The sequence below is a fragment of the Vicugna pacos genome, chromosome 30, assembly GCF_048564905.1.
Source record: "Vicugna pacos chromosome 30, VicPac4, whole genome shotgun sequence".
Lineage (NCBI taxonomy): Eukaryota > Metazoa > Chordata > Mammalia > Artiodactyla > Camelidae > Vicugna > Vicugna pacos.
In genome coordinates, this window is record NC_133016.1 from 8044880 (window position 1) to 8067847 (window position 22968).

A 22968-nucleotide genomic window follows, 5' to 3' on the forward strand; every position below is an offset into this window, starting at 1 on the left:
AAAGGGACTTGCTATAGAACACTGATAAATTTAGATCTAATATATTATTTAATGTGCTTAGAAATCACCACATCCGTTAAGGGTACCCTTCCCTCCCACCCTCACTCCTTTTGATGATATTAAGTATGGATGGAGGTCCAGTCACTAAATTGGTCTCCAAAACCTGCTCTGTATTTTAAAAATTGAAGCTGAAAAAAAATGACACTGCTTTCCGAAGTCAGAATTTTAAATCAATATGTGCCCAAGACTTCAAGGAAAACCTTTCTTGAAATACCAAGAACTGCATTAGATTTGCATGATTAAGCGCGGCCGCCAAAGCCGAGACGTTTCCTATCTGGAGCTGGCCCTGCCGTACGTCAGAGCATGATGTTGAACAGGGGAACCCGGGCAAGCTCCGGAATGATCACACACTTTCCTGAACTTCACAACAGACTGAGTGCTGTACTTCTCAGGTTATTTCAACGCTCTTTCCTCCCCTATACCTGCCATGATTCTGGGCTGCAATTAATACAGACGCAAAGACCCAATCTACCAAATGGCAAGGCTTCTCACTGCCCTGCAGAACTACGCTCTCATCCTTTAAAAGACAAGGTGCTGGACGTAGCAGATACAGGAAGCATCCGAGGCGGGTGTGCGCCTGGTCCACTTCCACCCTTCCCCGGTAGTTTCCGAGGACGCCGCTTTTGTGCCGTCAGCGTTACGGAGCTGTAACCGCGGTGCAGGTGCTCCCCTCCAGGACACTCCGGTGCCTGGGGGAGCCTTCAGTTGCTGTGGTTTTCAGGCAGAACCAAATCATACCAAAAAATTAACATCTGGCACAAGTTATCAGATTTGTTCAGGGTGGAATTATCTAGTGGATCACTCTGCAGCATGGTTATCCAGCATAGGGAGAAACTGTCTTCTTGAAATACAATGAATGATTTAATTTTCTTAAGTCTTTCTTAGGGTTACTGTCACCTCCATATTTCCATCTAATTTAAGATGAGGCAAGCTAAGAACCACTGAAGTTTAAATTGCAGAATGCTCCCAACGTGCCAGTGGCTATTAATGTTTTCTACATAGCAACCCATTCAATGCTCACGTTGAATGACTTACTTTCCCTTTAACAGAGGAGGAAACCGAGGCAGAGCAAGGCTACACACCGTCTCTGGGTGCACCAAGAGTAGGAAAAACACTAGGCCCGCGGGAAGCCCACTCTGCACTCCCTGCAACGGGGTCCCGCCTCTGAGTGAGGGGCGGTGTCCTGAGAAGTGCGGGCAGCGAAAGTGGCTACAAGGGAGAACGCAGGGAAGGAGGGGAGGGGACAGGCGACCCGCCCCCAGCCCGATGGCTCCTGAAATCCTAAAGCAGCTCAGTCCCTCCGGGGTGGGGTTCTGTGACTCGCCAGGAGGGACCTTTCTCAACACCAAACACTAGCAATAAACTCTACTGCACTGACCAACACAGAGCGAAAACTTGAGTCCTGACACAGATGCAGATGACAGGCGATAATAAGTCGTTTTCAAGCAGCTAAGGCCTCAAGTACGCCCCCTGACGCACACACTTCTCACAGCTACTCCCCCCACCCTCCTCACAGACACGCATCAGTAATACTCAGGCTGCGTCCTTAATCAAAGGTTTGCTGTCTCTGAATATCATTAGGGGCTCCCACTTATAAGACCAGCCTCTAGGATTCATTTAACTCATTCTCATCCACTGACTGCTGTTTTCAGGGCATGGTGACATAATGTTCCTGTGATATTCAGGTAAAGGTGGGGGGTTGTGTTCCTTTCAATATCTAACACCCATTAAACCCCGGCTGATTTTTAACTTGAGTTCTGATGTGTTTTACACGATGTGGAATTGTCATTTGTTCTCCATCACTGACAGCATGAAAGCTGAAAGGTTTAAAAAGTCCCTCTCACTTGCTTCTCCAGTCATTCAAGGATCAGAATTCTTCTCTTCCACCTTCCTCCTACACCACCACCACCACAAATACACATACACACACACACACAATTTCTGGAGCCCTGAAATCTACCATCCTCCCCATCACCAACACTTTTCTCCCAGCTGGGACCATCACCAGGCTTGTAACCACTGCCAAAATTCACAAGCAGAAAATTACTTTGAGTCTAACCTCAGAGTCCTTGCAAGGTCAGTGTGAGCGTCTTCAGTTGAAAGTGGAGGACCAACTTTGAAACGATAAGATGGACCCAAAATTACCAGATGCATTCAGACGCTGAATCTGTGAGATCATGCATACTATTCTATTTTCACAGGTGGAGTGAAATCCATGCTGTTAGAAAAAACTACTATCCTGTGCTGGAAAAGCATGTTGTGTAGAGAAAAACGGGGCAAGTGCAGAACTACTGAATGGAGTTCTGAAATTAATAGGTGTCTGTGTGGCTGACTCATGTGCTCCTTCCTCCTCTCCCTCCGTCCCCCTCTCTCCTTCTCTCTCTCTCTCTCTCTCACACACACACACACACATACAGAGGCATGCACAATCTTTGTAAATGACTGACTCTTACGGGATAGAGTACTGCTCTCCACTGTGAAACCTCTAGCCAGGAAAAAAAATGCAGTTGTCCCACATTATGGTAAGAGAACAAATAAACGATAAATGAAAAACACAATTAAAAAAACACAAATATTTGTACTCTGGGGCAGACTAGAACTCATGATGGTATGTCTATTTCATTTGCAAATATCCTTGGAAATAGGACCTCGTGATTCATCTAAACAATATCAACAGAATCTTGATTCACTAATCACCAGACAAAGCTCACTTTTACCGCCTGTGTCCCTAAACCCTTTTTAAAATATTTGTTGTGACTCCAAAGTAAAGATTTACATTAAATAACTTTTTTTTTTTGGCAAACAGGCACAAACAGGAAGGCGCACAGACCCCTCAGCTGAGTCTAGTTCATGATAAGATGAAAGCAGCAGCAGGGAAGGAGAGCCAATCATGATGGGAACCCAGTGTGTCACTATGCCAGCCCTGTGTGCGGTGACAACCTAAGAAATACCCTGCGGGTGGGACTCAGCCATAATCTACACAGGCCAGAATGCAAAGCACACTGTACATGCGCCAAGCATATAATACGTTTCACCGTCCCTCATGGTTCCCTCGTCCCCTGCTTGATGGGGCACGCACTCATTATCTCTAATACATCAGTCCATTCTTACCAGTCACTCTGAACAATAATCCTAATTCAGAACCTTAAAATCTTTCACCTGGGCTAATGCAAAACTCCCTAGTTTCTTTCCACTTTTAATAACTCACATCATCTAAGCTGTTAGCCTGCATGTCAGAAATTATCTCCCTAAAACATACACTGAATTGTGTCACACAGCTCATCAAACACATTTCTTTGCTTCCCACGGTCTATGGGTTTCACCCCAAGTTCTAAGCACGGGGCTCCATGTGGCCATATGCAGGTTCCCTGATCTCTCCCTCTGCCGCGTCTCAGAGGGCCATCAGTGGTCCAGGAATATGGGACTGGTCACCACTGTCTGAGGAAAGCAAGCATCTCTACCCCTTTCAAGACAAGTCGTCCAACATCTTACCCACCAGCTGACACCCAACTGGCTTAACGTCAAAGTCACCTCTACTGCAGCCTTAACGATCCAGTCCCCCCACCCCCATGCCGCGCTGTTTGAATTTCTATGACAGACGCATTTAATTCTGCTTTATATTGCAAATCTGGTTTAGTTGTTTTCCCATCCAACCTCTTCTTTCATTTATAAACTCCTTAAGAGCCAGGTTCCTTTTATCACCATCCTCCACATTCTCCACCAATAATTTGTTGTATTAAATTTAGTAAATTCATAATCCACTTTGTAAAACAGTAGTGCTTGTTTTATTTCAATTTCTGTCCTTTTAAGTTTTAATAGCATTAAGCCAAAAGAAAACGAATGAAACAGAAAACATCCTATATCTCTGGTTTGTTCTCCTAATTCTCTAAACTGCCTAGATGGAGTTCAGATACCTGGCTTCCTGCGCCTGTGGCAACACTGGCATATGGGCGGGTTTGTGTTCCCTGAGAGACAGAGCCCTGGAGGACAGACATGCTTTCTATTCCTCAGGTTCCCTAGGTCTTGTACAGCACTTCTGATGCACACAGAAGGGCTTCAAGCGGGTTTTGTATTTTAAAAACCCTTGGACGCCCTCAGATGGCAGAATCTTGTGTCCTTGATCCATTTTTTCATCCACCATTTTTTTAAAAAATTTAAGACAGTAAAAAGCAAAACTAAAACCAGATCCATGCACTGCAGTTCTGACAATTTTCTTACATCTATTATTCAACCTGATAAAAACCACCTGATCTAGCACCCACAAAAGTCTTAAAAAGCCCAAAGATGGTGAATATTCTTCAAGTTAGCAAAGACTGAAGTAAAAAAAAAATCAATTCAAAATACTGATCAATTTTTCTTCCCTCCATGAACATCTTAAACTTGGCTTGTTATCTGATCTTATCGATGATCTTGTCTTGGCATCTTAGTCCCCTCCTCTCTAGAACACAGATTAAAAATATCTACCCTTGGACTTAACTGAACATTTGTGACAACTACTTGAGATGATGCAGTAGAATGTGATTCACAAAGGTAAATTACTATGATGTCAGGACTGTACTTTTTAACGTTTTTGCCTTTGGCAACATACTAAACTTCCATGTCACAAAAAAAGAACAGAGACATAAGATGGAACTATTAGTAAAGAGATCATGTTTATCACAGAAGTGTTGGCGCTAAAAAAATAAAACCAAACAAAGTCTCTGTGAGCCTCACTGACCTACGTATGATGATGGAAAATATTAGAGGTTTATATTCAATTGTTCCATAATGAACATTCGCATAAGAAAAATGCAGAATGCATTATTATATAAGTAAAAGTTTGTACTGCTACTACATTTGTATACAAAAATGGAATATCAATGGCTAAGCAAAAAAAATATGCGTATGTTCCTTGAAACAGCATGCAAATCCATCTGAGAATGATTTATATTGAATATGAGGCTAGAGTAAATTTTATACTGTTGGTTTACTTATTATAGATTCCTGATTTTTTAAGTTTAAAAATATATTACAGATGGTTAGAACTCACACAGTGAACTTTTAGTAAACTTTTACAAGGTTAAAATTATAAGCAGAGAGGGCAGATTTGAACAATAATTGGCAGAAATAAAACTGCTTGAATACACACATTACATGCAAGTTTTCTTTCCTCATTATGTTTTTTAATAGATATTTTCCACATGCCACTGGCTACCATGTAATTATCAAGCTGTTGAAGAAATATTACAAATGAAAACAAGTGTATGAGTCATTTTTGTTTCTGGTTGAAGGATTCCTAATTTATAGTTATCATTGTGGTCCGGGGTAATGGAATATAATCTTCTTGTGAAGCATCTCTGAGAAAGACGCATGTTTTAAGAAATATAAGTACTAATTACCACACACAGAGAAATAAAGGAAAGGGATACAGTTTATGAAGTGCTCAGGTAAGGTTAAAATTGCCAAGAAAATCATCTCATTTCTTTTTCTCTTTCTAACCCACAAAAACATTAAAAGAAAGGAGGGACTACTCAGATTATTTTTCTTCGCAGGAAAAGTCCACACTAATCTAGTGGCAAGAAACATTCAATCTGGGGTCTCAGTTCATCCTTAGTCTGCTCAATACACGGGAACCAGAGGGACAGCTACTGAATCTCCACTCTGCTCCTAATCGTGCTGCCTTGATCACACTTAAGTCCCAGTTTACCGGTGGTTACAGATGAGCATCCTAAGTGTCCACTCAGCCTGGAACCTTAAAGTGAGGATAAAATAAAGCAAGGCATTTGGAAGTATTTTGCAAAATGTCTTATGTTCAACAGAAGTACCTGCCTTCCTTGGGGGCAGGGGGAAGGTGGGGATCTTGCTTGTGTTTGAAAAAAGTTCTACATTTAAGTCTATGTTCCTCTAAGCTTCACATTAAGAACCACATCTTTCTCACCAGGGACTGAGTGCTAACAGCTCAGAAAAGTGCTTTCCATCCCACACGGCTACACGTAACTCCCAAAAGAAAAACTCCGCCGCAGTCAGCCCATCCTCTCTCTGGTTGCTGTCTCCAGGTCTCATCCAAAACTCTCAAACAACTTACAGATCTGCCTTGAGTCGAATGCTTACTGATCAAAACTCCTTGTCACCCAATTTAATTGGGAGAACATCGTGCTGTCCCCTTCAGGGCTCCAGTCTGCTGTCTCGCACACTTAGTTGTGAACTCCAAGTTGTCAACCAGAAGCCGTTAAAAGGCCAGCCCCCGGAAAGCTTAAGCTTTTTTCTTTCTGAGCAGAAGTTGAGCAAAAGCTGCATGTCCCAGGAGGCAAAGAGCAGTCCTAAGACCAGATGCCACGTGTCCAAGTCAAGGTAAGTATGGAAATTCAGAAGAAGCACTTAACAAATGTGATTGTCAATTTACCAAGCAATTTAATGTCTCTTCAGCCCAATAGTAACACCAAAAAGGGTAAGGGTTAATTTTGTATCTAAGGAATTCATTTTTAATGTAGTTACAAAATTATTAGGAGGTCAAAACATTATGACCTGAGTTCTTACAAACCAAGAAGCTTGCACACGACAGTGGTGAAACTTCCCCACAGACCAGCCGAGAAGAACTGGGTCAGTGGGTCAAACCCCACGGGCAGGCTCTTTTGAATGCTTCTCGGCAGTCATCCTCCTGAAACTTCTCCTGACCTATCGTCAGGAGACACTGGAAGACACTCACCACCACAGAGGCAGGGCCTTCTGAAGAGGCCACCTTTAAGAAGGGCAAAGATGGTCTGTACGTGGCATTTTGGAGAAAGCGTTCACGTGTATGTTGCAGAGGGTTGACAGCACCATGCGTTTGCAAAATATTTCCAGAAGTCTTCTGCACTGCACCGCCTTGTGCATTCAAACACAGAAACAAGAGCAGTTAAAAGAATGGAAATATAATTTTGGAGTCTACCTTTGGGGCGAAAACGTCAACATGCGTTATGATTCAAGAAGAGAACAGTCTACACTATCTTATCAATTCTAACACAAGGGGAGTATGTATCCAGTGTGACCCGATGGACCAGCAGACAAAGACGTGGAGAAATACAGAGTGTCAGGGCGAGCACAGCCCAGGAGGGCGAAGACGGAAGAGCAGCTCAGCAGGAGGAGGACAGCGCCAAGGCCATGCAACGCTTACCCTTATTAATAAGAGCTTGGACGGGAGGCCTCATGGTTAACTCCAGATCCACAGCAAGGACACACGTGTACTTGTGATTTGTGATATCTATTTGGTAAACCTGGTTTCAGATATTCTTCACTGGGTAGTGTTTGTCTAATTAATGATCTGACATCTCTGTAAAGTTTCACATTAAAAAAAAAAAATCCCCCTGGCAGTTATTAAAAGCACCAGGTTGAAAGCACCACTTCAGCAATTGCCTGGACCAGAGGGACACAACTGATGTAATCGGGGTGCCCAAACTGGATTGTCCTGGTAAAATGAAGTCTGCATCATGTCTGTTTCTGTCTTCATCTAGACACTCAACACGTGTTTATCATCTATTCAGAAATGTACAGAGTATTCTCTACTGGTCAGGTGTACAGGTGTGCATGGATGGAGACGAGACAGCACAGGGCAAGAGCCTAAGGCACTGAACCCAACAGTCCCCATGGTCATGAGACATCTACGCCGGGGCAGGCTGTCGGAGCACCAGGCTGAACACACCACTGCAATTCTGATCATCACAAAAACGCACCCACTAAATGCCGAGAAGTCACACGGCAGGGTAACCAAGCCAACTTCAGGGGCTCAGGAAAGTGCTTTTTAAACAAAGAATATTTAAGTTGAGCCAGGCAGGCTAGTCATTAGTAGGACTAGTCTGCGTAACAAAGGGCAGAAGGCAATTTCCAGGAAGAAACTGGACTGAATGATGAAATACGCTCCTAGGGATGGGCCAGGCTAAGCAATACTCAGGTGCCACTAATTTATAATACAGAGTAACTTGCGGAATATTAGAAGCATTTGATGTTTCGATGATGCAAAGTGACGAGGCATTATTAACATAAACTGCGTTTTCTGTATACGACCAGGTCACGTTATCAAGACGTAGGGATGCCCTTGGGCTCTGGGCATCCGTCTGGGACCAGAAAGATAAACAAAGAACAACTAAACGCTCTGCTTATATTTTATGTGAAGTTAGTCCTGGTCAGACAGAGAGAACATTAAGGTGATGCAAGATCTGTGACACAGAAATGATTCACGTCTGCTCAGAAAATTAACATTTTCATCTATCCATAAGCTTATGATGAAAAGATTGAAAATATAAAGCAAAGAGAGTAGGAGTGGAGAAAATATTTCTGATCTCAATTAAACTTCAGAGGTTCTTCTGTACAGCACAGGGAACTATATTCAGTATCTTGTAATAACCTTTAATGAAAAAGAATATGAAATGAATGTATGTATGTTTATGCATGGCTGGGACGTTGTGCTGTACACCAGAAATTGACACATTGTAACTGACTACACTACAATTTTAAAAATAAATAAATAAATAAACCCTCAGAGGTTCTTTTCAAACCGAGTCTCCCCTCCAGGGGATCCATGGTGGGTCACCCATCGCACCCACCCCGCTTCACCCTAAGGGCTGAAAGACCCCTCCAACTGCTGAAGTGCTGGAGCCCGTCTGCTCTCAGCCCTCCACCACTGGCTGCAGGAAGACTCACCCTCCACAGGAGAGGCACGCCCCATCTAATACCACGCAGCCTCCTGGGACAGACAGAATCGCAAGACCAGGACTGCAAGTCAGAGTGGAAAGGTCCTTGGTATCTTCACCCTTCCTGACCCCCTTGGAGACACGTGTTTCCACTCCTAGAGCGAGGTGATCCCACTAGGTTCATGGTGCTGCATCTGGACTCTCAGCGCCAAAGGCCCACTGCACAAGGAGAAGCACGGCCACCCTGGTAGATGTCCTGGACCCTGATCACCAGGAGGGGGTGGGCTTGTTATAAAACGGAGGCAGGAAGAACAGGCTTAGCATCTTGGTGCTTTGGGTACCTCTTGATACTCCCTTGCCCCATTTCACAATAAATGGACGAGTCCAAGAACCTCAGCCTGAAGCAGGCTGGGTGATGAAAGGACGATGATGAGTATCAGCTGTAACCTGGAGACCCGGTGACAGCATCAGGGGCTGGAGTTCATTGTGCTGAACTTCTTGTAAATTCCACTAAGAAAAGAGGTCAGACTCGTTCTGTAGAAGAGGCTCCGTGAACTGATCACCTGAAGCAAATGGATGTGAGTGGGGCCACGGGCCCCCTAGGGGAGGTCAGGGCAGCCTCCCAGGTCCACTTCCCACCTGAGCCCATGAAACACTGAAGCGTTTGTGTCTGATGCTTCTCAGCTAAGTCCTTCCTAAAAACCGTCACTCACCTTGGGGAGATACACAAATCTGGCCGACTGCAAAAATGGCAAAGCGTGATAACACTTCTTTCTCGGGGGCATCCCCAGTCAATGACTGGCTGATTTAAAGCTCCTCCTGCTCCCCTGATCCAGACAACTTCGAAGAGCCTTCCCAGCTCCAAAGTTTCCCAAAGCTTAGCCACCTTCTAGGTTGTGATGGCACTGCAGTTCAACACCCCCCCCAAGTCTTGGTTCCAAAAACGCACTCCAGTGAATCCCCCATGGGCAAATCCCAGTCTCAGTCTGTTTCCTGGACAGAGGTCACTAACTCAATGACTACTGAGTGGCAGGGCTTGGCTCTCCGAGGACATCTGTCCTGTGTACCACGCCTTTTCCTCCAGGGGCACAGAAGAGTCAGAGGCACATCTGCAAAATGTGGTAAAAGCTACGTGTGTGCAGATCCAAAGCAGCCACAGCTGAAGGAGAAGCTGCAGGCTTCTATGGCCAGACTCATAAAAGACATCACCCCGGGCAGAGGGTCCCTTGTTTCTTTCCATCCATACCTGATATAAGCTTATTTTTCCCATGCTCCCAAATGCTTTGATTTCTAGAAACTTCTCACTGTGAATGAACCAGTCACAAGGGTAGGGAGGATGCACGTGGTGTTTTCCGTTTGGAGAGGGAGAAGCAGAATGGCCTTAACTCAGTGAGCCCAGGGGCCACACCTGCACCCATTTCTCCTTACACAGCCCCTCGGTGCCCCACGCCCAGGGCAAGTGTCATATGTCCGCCCAAGGTGGGATGTCCAGACCTACTACATAATAGCCCAATCGGAGTAGGTCTCCATGGGTCCAGAGTGTTTTTAATTTTTTAAAGCCTTCCAGGTCATACCCTTATACACCACCCAATGCAAGAACCACAGACCTGAAAGGAAGAAAGGAACACAGGGGCTAAGGGAAATATTCTTCCATTTTACTGATACTATCACTTTGAAGGACTGAGGAAAAGAGGTTTATTAGTGAGAGAAAAAAGAGCAAATAGGCACATCTACAAAGTTTAAGCAACACTTGGCCCCCCTCTGCCCCCCCCCAAATCTCTGCCATAATTTCAATAAACACAAAAACACAAAATCAACAAATCAACCTGTTTCACCTGTCAGGACCCTCCACAGGACACGTGACTGTCTCATCTGAAATACAGCAGGCATGAGAAACAAGAAGGCTATATTCTGGCTGAGATGAGCTAAGGACTAAATCATGTTTTCTCCTCTCTAAAAGAGAAAACATCATTTAAAAATAAATGAAGACAGTAGAGCCCCTTCTGAGCCTTCTCAGCACCCAAGGCAGCCCCAGGGATTGACCACCACCATGCCTTCCACCACGGACAGTCTGGATCTCCATGTTCAAAGCCTTATGGGTAAACGTTTCTATAAAGAAAACGTTTATAAATAACGTTAGTGCGGCTATAGGAACGCAGGAGAGGAAACTGGCCCCAACATGTCTCTTTGTCATGCACATTATTTTGAGCTGAAAACAATCAAGGCCCAAAAGACTCAGGAAGAAATTTTGACCCGCCCCCTAACTGCCGAAAAAAATTGAGATAGAGGGTCTGTCCCCCAGAACTATCACCAGATACATCCGCAAAGAGCATGGGCTGGGCGTGGTGGGGAACTCTACCTACCAGGGCCTGGAGCCCAGTGTCCGCTGGGTGCCCCACCGCCTCTGCCCCGCCCAGCAAACACTGGCTGACCAAACGTGCACTTTTATGGAAAAATTTTTCTCCCCTCTGAGGTTCTAAACCACTCCCCCCAACAACCTCTTTTGTTTTTAGCTGAAAATAGTATTTAAGGTGAAGGTTTCAGTCCTTTTGGCCAGTTTCTCAGTTCTCCTGGGTCTCTCCCAAGTATATTTGTTATTTAAATTTTATTTGCTTTTTTTTTTTTGCTTTTCTCCTGTTTATCTCTCTCAGGTCAACTGAATTCTTAGACCAGCCAGAAAAGCCTAGAAAAGGAGAGGAAAATTATTTCCTCCTGACACCAGCTTGTAATTTGGTTAAAATAATTCAACAGAAGTAATTAGTTTTTGATTTAAAAATCTATGCCAAGAACATACATAAAGTAACTCTAAAGAGTTCATCACAGTAACATGCTGCCTGAACACAACTGTCAGGATGAGGGTGCTTGTTTTAGAGAGGATGTTATTAATGATACGTATTTATAATTTGATATCTTATGCACACATTCAATTAGCATCACATACAAATACACAAAGAAAACCCATTTGCTCTTCCTTTGAGATTTACACTGTTCTACATTTTCTCTGTGCGTCACCCTGTCCCATTATAGATATGTGGTTTAGATGTATTATTCTATTTCAATTTGAACCCCCCAAAACTCCTTGCAGCAGTAACGTGATGATAATGATCTCCTGGTGGAAAGCATGTCACTGAGGGATATTAAAACGAGGAAACCTTCCTGAAGGGCGTCATTTGGGGTGGATATTTCCCCCCTGTTTTCTGTGTTGCTTCTATTAACTAAAACTCCCTTTGCTGTGGACCCCACCAAAAAAATTAAAATAAAAAAAGTGCCAACTGAATCTCCTTTCTTTTACATTAACTGTGATTTTTTTTAAGTCCATAATGGAATAAACATGCATTGTTACATATCAACTATAAAACCATGAGTCATCACTGCAGGTGGCTGATTCTGGACTGCAGTACTATGCGAAATGGGGCCACTCTAACCCTGACGGAAGTACAACAGAAAATTTTTCTGATGGCGATCAGAGCCAGGCTAACTCAAAATCCCATCAATCCGGTTAAAGAATATAGCCTCTCTGCTCCTTTCTGTCCCCTTCCACTTCATTGGTTTATACCCACAATTCCGACCTTTATCCACCCTGCCTCACATATTTTTTTTATAGCTCTCTTATTCAGATAGCTAATAGTGAGAGCTGATATTTACTGAGTGTAATTATGTGCCAGACACTGTGGTAAAGGGGCCTTTAATTCTCCTAACAAACTTCTCCAGTGAGCATTACTGGCCTCACTTTATACACAAGGAAAGTATTATTTAACAGGATGAAGCGCTGGGTCTAAACTTACACAGAAGCGTCAGACTTGAATCTAGATCTCGCCAGCATCAAAGTCTGCACTCCACCCAGTGTCAACATCATGCTGCCCCATCTCCCACCATAGGAAATGGATGACCTGATAGGAAAAACCCAACCATTTGTAAGGCAAAATGAAAATTTACAGCTGCTGAAATTTTGAGGGGTTTTTTTTCCTGATGCCTCCTGTTCCTTTGAGCCCCACCCCCAAGGAGTATCAGCTCCTAACGTCCCCCTCAGTAGCCCACCAGCTCCGTTGTTTTGTCTCTACTTCGCCCATCACTGCTCTGAATCAGGATTTCATTATTTCTCACATGCATTAAAAGCACAGTGATTTATACTTTCCAAAAAACTTGCAGACTCTCACCTGCTGCCCCCTCTTTTAACATCTCTAACACACTATTACAAGATTGTCACATGCACCTTAGTAAAATGCAACAGCCTCAGCGCTCAAGACCACGGATGGCTCCCTACAACTTTCCATGTTAAAGATCAGCTTAGCATTCAGTGTCTCCAGTGGTGTGAGCTCAGTGACTGTGACCTGCACCGTAATTCGACCACAAAAGAACAGAAACCTGTATAATTCTAAGCTGTTCTTATTTGTCCCAGACACCCCAGTTTCTGAGGGTAAAATGCTGTTCTTTGATTCTTATCTTCTATTTCCTACTAGCATTTCTCCCATAATCTTCTACATCCTCCCCTACCCTGCCCTGTCTCTGCCCCGGAATGCAACAGGCTTTGCAAAGCGAGATCACATTGCCTAAGGCTTTCGGCAGTCAAATCCATCAGATTTCATACCAAAATTATATTTCACATTGATCTAACATCAAAATCAAGGAAAGCCAAGTAAAAAAGAAAAGCGCACACGAAGCAGTAACTATTATTCGTAGCTCAAGGAAACATGATGACACCAGCTTCAACAAATGACAGGATCTGCTTTAGTGCTGCCACGGCATGCGTCTTCTCCAGAGCATCTCTGAAGATCTTATTTTTATTTTCTTGGCGAAATCAAGTCTCTGCTGCAATCACACTGAGGGGTAGTCTACTCTGGTGACAAGCACAGGGCGATGAGATGCTGGAAGCAACTTATGGTTACCGCCATTAACAAAAAGTCTCATCTGATTCTTGGAGCTCTGATCTACAGACTGGACTAAGACTGCCATACAGGCTTTTAACGCAGGGAAAAATGTGCCTGTTTTGTGATGAAATGGAAGTAAGTGTATTCACTGAAGTTTCTCATACACACGTGTATTTGTGCAGGAGAAAAAGTCTTACGTAAACCTCGGGGGATGGAGACAGAGACACTCACCCCTTCCTCCCAAACACTCACGTTCTGAAGGGAAACCAGAAGCTGGATGATTTACAAAGAGGGGTGGGGGCGAGGAAAAGCCATTAAACCCTTCAAGCAGGGGCTGAGGATGTGCCAAGTCCAGGCTGAACGGTACCCCCCATGGCTTCACTTAACTTTAATAATGATTTTTTTGTAAGGTTGTACAATGCAAGGTGTCATGTTTTCTTCAGGGAAATCAGCAAAGAGCTGAGTTGTGATACCGGCCGAACAGCGCAGGTCTGCACGGATGACGGGGCTTCTGGAAACTGGCAACAACGGGGAAGGATCCTCTTCTCTTGTCTGTGGCCCTGGAGGGCTCACAGCTACAACATTGCACGAGAAAAAAAGCTAAAAAATGTATCATTCTGGGAAACGAGATTACCCCGACACTTACCAAACCCATCTTATGACGAAGATTCTCCTACACATGTTCTCCCATCTGCATTGGTTTTGTTTTTGTCTTATTTTAACGTACAGCAAGAAAATGGAAAAGCAAAGTGACTGGCCCACAGCCCGGGGGTACTGTCTCCCTCTCCACCTGCAAGCTTCTCCGACGGGGGGACCCCAGGGCTTGTTCAGGGCGCAGGTGCTCCAGTCCTACTTGTTGTGCTGAACAGACACGAACTTCCTTTCAGGCCCTAGAGGGCACATCGCTTCCGTCCTCTAGAGAAAGAAACCAGGACACCCTCCCTTTTCCTCCTCTGCTTCTTTCTTCCAAACTCTCGAAGCGCTCTTCCACGCGTTCCGTCACTCTTGAGAAAGGACTGGAGACAGCCGGCCCTGCGGTGCTCCGCGGAGCACGGCGAGAGCTTCTGAGAGCTGGTTTTTAACACACGGAACTCAGCCTCGGGAGGACCGAAGAGAAATCACTACCACCAGTGCAAACCAAGTAGTTACTACAGTTTTCCAAACTCAGTATCCAAGTACCATATAAACACACCAGCACACTACACAGAGAAAGGTTATCTAGTCACATGCCACCTAATTAAAAGCCAGACATACCAGTTTAAAATAAAGGCCAAAGAGAAACAGAGAAGGATGAGGAGGACTGGAGAACGTACCCAACCATCAGGGCAAAAGGAATTCAAACTAGCGAGTTTGTATTTGTTTCCCCAATAATGCTGTCCTATTCTAAGAAAATTCTGAAACTAGAGGCAGGAATGTGGGGGCAGACTCAGAGAGCAAGTATTACATTATTATTACACATTCTACCACCTCACGTGGCCCCCAGGAGTGCTAGTGAACTGTCCTGGCATCGCCCTAAATAGACAGTGACCAACAGTGGGAGAACACAGGCTGTGACAGGACGCCCGTGGCCAAGGCTTGGCCCCAGTACTTGTTAGTTACGTCTGTAACCATCTTTCGGCTTTAATCTTCTCATATATAGAAGCTGACAAATGATAACACATCTTCCAACCTCAAAGAGTTTTCGTTAGACTCAAGTGAGATGTTAAGGGAAAAAAAGTGGCTCACAAACTACAAAATGCTAAATAAAGAGTGTTATTTGATTAAGAACACCACATAGAAAAGACAGTCTCAGATCCAACTATTTTACTAATTCATGTATGTGTGCCAAATGCTGAGTACACGTGTTAACACAGAAATACACACATGCATATAAACATATGGATACATGTGTATGCGTGGCTGCACACACACACACACACACTCAGACGCACACTCGGAGATGTTCCATGTTTCACATGGAGAAGGTGAGTGCAGGGACTAAAAGGCAGAAGTGTCATTCCCAGCTTTCAGATTAGATCCCTCGTAAGGCATCTGACACATGTATAAGGGGCTGCTTCAAAAGCAAGAGCGTTAATGAAATCTTCAAACATTTTTTTCACATTTCAGAAAGCCCTTTTGTAAATAAAGTGTTTTTTTCTGTTCAGTTTGTCTAAATTATCTACTTCATACACCTACAGTGAGTCACTATGGTATATGGTGCTTCATAATGCAGTGGGTGCATTTTTAACTAATCAATTGCCTTTCATAAACTGTAAGTCTAAAATAATGGCATTTCTACAAAGAGTACTAAGATTATTTAATGCAATTTTTTTGCATTAATGTAGTATTTCTGACTACTTGAGTGAACAGGAAATAAAGGAAGAAGTGGGAAAGAATATTAAAAATTCAGTGTATTTCAAGTTTTTTTGCCCTTCACTCCTAAAGGGCCCTGTTAATGACTAAGCTTAAAAGTCAGCTGCTTCACTGAGTCATCAATCCTACTTGCTTCAAATCAACCAGATTCAATAAGTTGTTTTTCTCACCTTCATTAACGAACACCTCCAAGTGGCGATCCCTCAGGGAACTTCACATTCAATTCAGCCAAATTGCAGCTTAATCTGATATTTCCTGTCTTGAGCCCAAAACATTGGATTTCTCATCCACTGCACACACTTCCTAGGCGTGAATGCTGCTGCTTCGATGATGCTGTGAATACAGCGGTGGATACGGCAGCATCTCTTCCCTTTTCTGTATTCTTTCAACATTCTCAACTCCACGTTCAGTTGTTAAACACCTCATAACCACATCGCTTTCCAAGTAACTTGTATTCACTTTATCCTTTCTACCTCATTCCCCTTCCTCTTACCTGAAATCCTTCACCATCACTGAACTGACCGTCTGCCTCCAGTCTCACCCCTTTGAATTGAAAACCTTTGGATACTTGCCGAGTTGGCCTTCCTGAAATTCCAGTAAGCTCAAAACCATCCCCCAAATGTACCAAAAGACAAAAGGAAAAATAAAAACCAAACAACTCCGTATCAAGCATGTTAAACTTTCATGACACGATTCCTGATTCACGGCTCCTCTGTTCTGCTTTGGCCCTATTCTTTGGCCCCTTAACTAACTGTGTTTTCTCCCAACTCCACGCCTCTGTATAAGTTACTCCTTTGGGACAAGAAATGGTTTTCTCTTGTTCCATTTATTTAGGGACTGCTTTCCCATCCTTCAAGGCTCAGCTGAAATGTCACCTCCTCTTTAAAGACTCACCTGATCCCTGCCCCCGCTTCTGTTCAGGCTCTTTCCCTAATCTTCCACTGCACGTTTATAAAACCCACCACCAGACAACACTGAGGTTACCTGTAAATGTCCTCGTTATGTCGTGACCTACAGAAAGGACAAGATTTGTTCTCTGCATATTTATACCCCCAGCACATAGCCACATGGGTGTACAGCCCATGGACTTCATATTTAATCGAAGAGTCAGTTAACACGTGTCCTGAAAAATATTCATGACACGACTTCTCATAGGACCATTACAGACCACAAATTTCTCCCTTTTTTATAGCCCCCAAATTTGGTTTTCAACCAGGCAAACTGTCTTAGCTAAATGTAAAATCTAAACTTGTGGGTTGGGGGAGGGTATATCTCAGTGGTAGAGTGTGTGCTTAGCATGCATGAGATCCTGGGTTCAATCCCCAGTAACTCCATTAAAAAGAAAATGAAATAAATAAATAAAAATAAGCCTAATTATCTACCCCCTCCAAAAAAAAAATTAAAAAATTAAACTTGGATAGGGTGGAACTGTCCAGAGTAGATGCTTACTTAAAAAGCTCCGACTGTCACAAATGGCTAACCATCCGGGCGTGGTGTCCATCTTAGGGAAAGCAGGCGTAACTCTGCTTCCCTTTGCTCCCTACGGAGACACATGAACAGCACTTACTACGCTATTCCTTAGATTACACAGATGTCTGGCAGGTGGCATCCTGAGAAAGGTCTGTCTGGTCGGTGAAGTGGTGACTGTGGGAAGCCATGAGCTGCAAGAAATTCAAGCACTTGTACGAGTTGACCAGAGCGGCAGGTGGCCTCTAGGAGCCCTGAACTGGATTGTCTATAAATACACCTGCTGGTGCCACTCGGCGTGGTTTAGAGCTGCCAAAACGAACGCGAACGTAACGTGGCAAACGGCTTTCTTCCTTCCCTTCTTCTCCCCTCCGTCTGTCTCCTTCTTCCTCTCCTTTCCCACTGCACCAGTTTCATTAATTTCAGATCTTGTGTGTGTTTAGGACGAGCAGATCTGATAAAGCGCGTCAGAGCCAGCTTAAATTCAGTGATGATGACTTCCCATTTGTAAGTTTTTCAGTCTTTAAATTTATTTGATGATTTGAGCCAGTGATGCCGAGTCTGGTTTATGGTCTAGTAGAAATAGTTCTAAGTGATTAAAACGTCCACTGTATTAGGTTTTTGAGGGCTGAGAACTGTGTGCACTAGTGGTACTTAGTAAATGTTTACTGAAATAACCGCTCGTTATCCCACATGCCCATTTTAGCGCAAACTTTGTACCGAACCAGCCACGGTCCACATAATTTAACTTTAATACATCGTTCCCTTGATGAATCCGGATCAATTCCTGATTATACATGCTAGTTTTCTACGTGTTCAAATGAAGGACAGAGTTCAGTAAAAACACTGAGAAAACAAAAATCCTTGCAGATAGTGCCTGCCTTTCTTCTTGCTTAATATTTTAAGGCAAGATTTCAGTACCTTTATTTCACTAAGATCTATCCTGTTAAACAGTAAATGTGATTTACTGTCCTCCATTCTTCACACTAACTGGTTACTTCTTTTGCCTCAAATTTCACCAACTTATTCAGGAAGCACAGTACCCATATATCTGCTGAGTGCAGGGTCCTATTACTCTCCGTCTTCTTAGAAACTGTAGTTTCTTAGCTACGTGCATCTGTGTAATATATTTTAAAAATACTTACATCAGACCATCTGCTCAGTGCTGAGAATGTAAAAATGAGAGACAAAGATCCTCCCTTTCAAGAGCTCATCCAAGGGAAGAGCCAGTCTAGTGAGCAGGAATGAGAGCTCTTACACTGTTGTTTTTGCCTCTGTTTATCCAGACAGCCCATCCGGTCTTTTATGGAACAGAATGCAGAACTAAAGCAGTTCTAATTTTGCTCTTCATCTAGCTACACCCTGATCATGTAGATCAAATCTCCTAAAATGTCGCCTGAGAATTCTTCAAAATGTGTCACTTGTATTTGATGCTCACTCTACCTCCTCACCCTTGTAAGAAAGTTTCTAGCATACCTCGTGAAATGAATGGCAAACAGTACATCAGTTCTTGGTAAATTACATTGAACTTACACCAAAACGACCTCTACCAGAAGCAACAGCAGAAGTCAACCACCACCTCCCTCAAATCAGTTTCAAGTCATGTTCCTTAGATCTCTGAGCACCTAAATATATGTTATAATTCAACGAACTTAAACCATTCATTAAACAAAATGTTCTGCAAGAAAAGCTCCTTCTTTCTATTCATATATACACGCAAACACATGCATACATACCAAATTTCCACCAAAATTAAAAATGCGTAATTTTTGATAAAAATTTCCTAAGTGTTTCATGAATGGCTTTCAACCTGCCTATGTCAATAAATGCTGCTAATAATAATGATCCTTAATTTTTTTAAATAAAAACACTTACGAATGAGACAGTCTTATATCAGAAATGAGTTTTCACTGACGAGCGTAAAACCAAGGAGATTATCTGACCCAGAGAGTTATCACCCCTTAACGCTAGTCTTTGACAACATCATGTTGAAGAAGAACCCAATCCCATCAGAGACATTACGTTAACATATCCAATTAAACATTTTCAGTAGAGATTTACGGCTTGCTTTGTAGAGGTGGGTTTACCCTGAAGCTAATGCCCCTTAAGACTTCAGACCTCACACTCGCACAGGGACTGGGGAGAAATGGTAGGTTTATTCATGCAGTCACAATTTTGTAAAATGTCCAAAAGCAATTGTTACATTTTTTTCTTGTGGAACTCTAGAACCCACAAAACGCATTATCTTTTTCTCTGGTTCACTTTTTTCAATGTTAGGCCTGCTCCTGAAATATCACATAGCATATCAAAATGTTTAGCTTGAAAAACTCTTCCTTATCCATCCCCATTATACAATCAGGTGCCCTCACTGTAGAAACACGAGCCTGATTATGTGTTAAATACCAGAGTGAAAACGTTATTATTACCAATTCACGTTACAACCGTATTAGTGGGAGGCTTTAAGCCACGTGAACTGCCACCATCTACTTAATGCCAGGTAACAGCTCTGGGCCTGGGGGACCAGAGTCCACCTGCCAATGCGAGAGAAACATGCAGTTGCAATGAACACTACAGTTATTTATAACACAATTTAAAATGAACGTTCGGCATCTTACTATAGGATGTTGCTTAAAAAGGTTCTGTTGCTCATTAGGATTAAACATTTTCTTATATTTAAAAGTTTAATTTTGTTGTAATCTTTGCATTGTCTGCTTGTAGAGAAAATAACTCCCTGTCTAAATCGAAGGATTTTACAGTTGCAATTTGCATGCTTTTCCTCATTTAGATGATCGAAATCAGAGTAAAAGCAATAAATACTGCCTTCATGATATATACAATGAACGCTAAAACCAATGCCACTAGGAAGATGATATATACGAAGTTCCCTAAGCACCGTTAGATAGCTTTCGATTAAGTCTTGTCATTTGGGTCTCTTTCCAAAGATTTTAGATCTTCTCCTCCATCTTATATAATATCTACTACACTGGGCAGAGCTGTCTTAGAATGTGGGCTAAGAATTTATTCTTCATGTATTTTCTACAAGTAAGTATTCTGAGTTAGAAAATGGAGGTCTTAAATGACCACAATTTGCCTCAACGATGACACAAGGAATTTCATGCCATCACTTCAACCAGACGTATTTTTACTTTATGAACACAGCATATAATGCCTACCACATTGCCAGCACATTTTAAGGAAATGATCCAGTTTTCATGCTGTTTTTGTAGAGAATTATATGTTATATCCATCCCTTTGACTGGAGAATTTTCCAATACAAATATGTACATTTTTACATGACATACATTATATGGTACATATTCTCATTTTATATGTAGTACAGTTCTCTAGAAATTAGTTTCATAAAAATGTTAGATACAACATACTGGATTTGGTCAAATCAGTGAAGCTGACCACCCTGTAAAAAAGGACCACTTCTCTGCTGACACTCTGTACATCCATCCCTTATGGATTTTTCTCTAGATAATGAGTCAGCATCTAACACGCTCTTTATTTTCATTTATTTGATCTCGCCAGGTCCCCACTAGGACGTAAGCTCCACTCTAGGTGTCTCGCTCCATCTTTGGTCTCAACTGTTATCAGTACTTCCTAATTGGCTCTGCTCAGAATTTCCACCAAAAAAGGATAAGGCAGATAAAATGCGGCATCAGACACTCGTGAACAGTTTTTGCAAAGCCTAACTCAGTGATCCTTCAGGTGGTTTCTTCAACCCACCAAGGTCTCTTCAGGGGCCATGGAGAGATGGGTAAGAATTTCCATCTGTACCGCTCAATTTTCCATAGAAACTCTTCGTACCATGCTAAGGGTTAGTGCTAGTATCTGACTAAATTTGGTATTCATAAACTCAAGCTAGGATGCAATTATCATTTATAGACTCGAACTCAACATTCTACAAGAAATCCGGTTGCCATGAAACAGTGCAATGTTTTTGCCAACCTCCTATATCATATATGCACATGCAATGAACTGAAAATTCTGCTGTTTCCAGAAAGGATGCTGTATTATCTGCAACGTTTTGAGCTTTTCAGAATTTTCAACTATTGCTATTCTTGCTTCATCATTACCTTAGTGTTAATTTATCTTCATCATCGATATCCTTTTCCTCTGGTTTATTTATTTGGGGAGATTAGTTACCTAAAAATTGGATGTTAAAGTGTTTATGCATCGTGGTCCAAAATACGACTCTTTACTAAAGTAGATACAGCTGATCTTTGTTATTCCTAAATTCTGTATTCATGAATTTGCCTTCTTGTTAACATTTATTTGTTTGGAGTCATTTCTGGACCATACGCAGAGCAGCAAAAAAAAATCTGAGTCTCCTGGTTTGCTCACTCCTAACTACAGTTAAACAAGTCAACACTCTGCCTTCCTGTTTCAGCACTCATATTGTAAATAAGTGCCTATTTTGTGATCTACTTAATGCCACACTTTTTGTATCTTTGTGCTTTTGCTACGTAAAGTGGTCCCCAAGTGTAGTGCTGAAGTGCTACCTAGTGTTCCTCGGCACAAGACGGCTGTGCGATGTGCCTCGGTGGGGGGAGAAATATGCTGGCGAAGCTCTGTTAGGGCACGAGGCACACTACTATTGGCTGTGAGTTCAATGTTAATGATCAACAATATAGGTATATATTGATATATTATACATAATATACATATACATGTGTGTATATATACGCGCATACGTGTGTGTACACACACATATATATACACACACACATATGGTGCCTTTAAACAGAAACACACATAAAACAAGGTTACGTGTTAATCAGTTGATGGAAATGTGACCAGAGGCTCACAAGATCCTAACCCTGTATTCACCCCAGGAGCACTGGTTCAGTATTTGCTAATTCAGTGTTTATGGCAACTTTTTAGAACAACTATCATAATAAGTACCACCTGTACATACATAACTAACTACCCATCTTATGGAAAATCTGGCTCCATTTTAACACTTTTTGTTATCCTTGTATTCCATTTCCACCAACAAGTAGAATTCGACCAACAGAGTACTCAGAGACCAAGGTCATTTTCCCTTTTTAAGATAGTACCTCTCCCTCTCAAGTGGCAGATAGATACTAAAATGAGGCAGAGGAACAGTCAGAAAAAGAGGTAGAGAGGAAAGAGAGGAGAGGACATGGGAAATATAAAAGAGGAAAGGATCTGAATTGCACACATGCTGCTGGGTATTCCCTTCTCTCTGGTAGCATCTCCTTTTAAAATGTCTAACAGGTTGACTTATAAACATGAAATTATTCTTTCTCAAGTGAAATAGCTCTAAATTTGTACCAAGAAACCACATTCAAGTATATAAAATGCTTACGGTAAATACAGTTATCATATGTACATTTGCATGAAATTTATATGTATGGTCAGATTATATGCATGCTACTTTAGAGACAAAATTTAAGTGTTAACCTGATTTCTTATTTAAATCAATCTTTCTCTTCCCAATTATTTTTTAATCATCTACTAACTGTGGTTGACATAAAATTGAATACATCTGGAATATGTAACAAAAAGAAAGGTTGAAGAGGGCCAGTCCAAGGGGTACCAACCAC

The 22968-nt window shown here is 42.5% G+C and overlaps 1 protein-coding gene across 11 annotated transcripts in view; it reads right to left on the reverse strand.

The window, feature by feature from the left end:
- The window catches only part of CDH7 (cadherin 7), a 286378-nt gene that overhangs the window by 61631 nt on the left and 201779 nt on the right, over positions 1–22968 (reverse strand). The window lies entirely within an intron of this gene.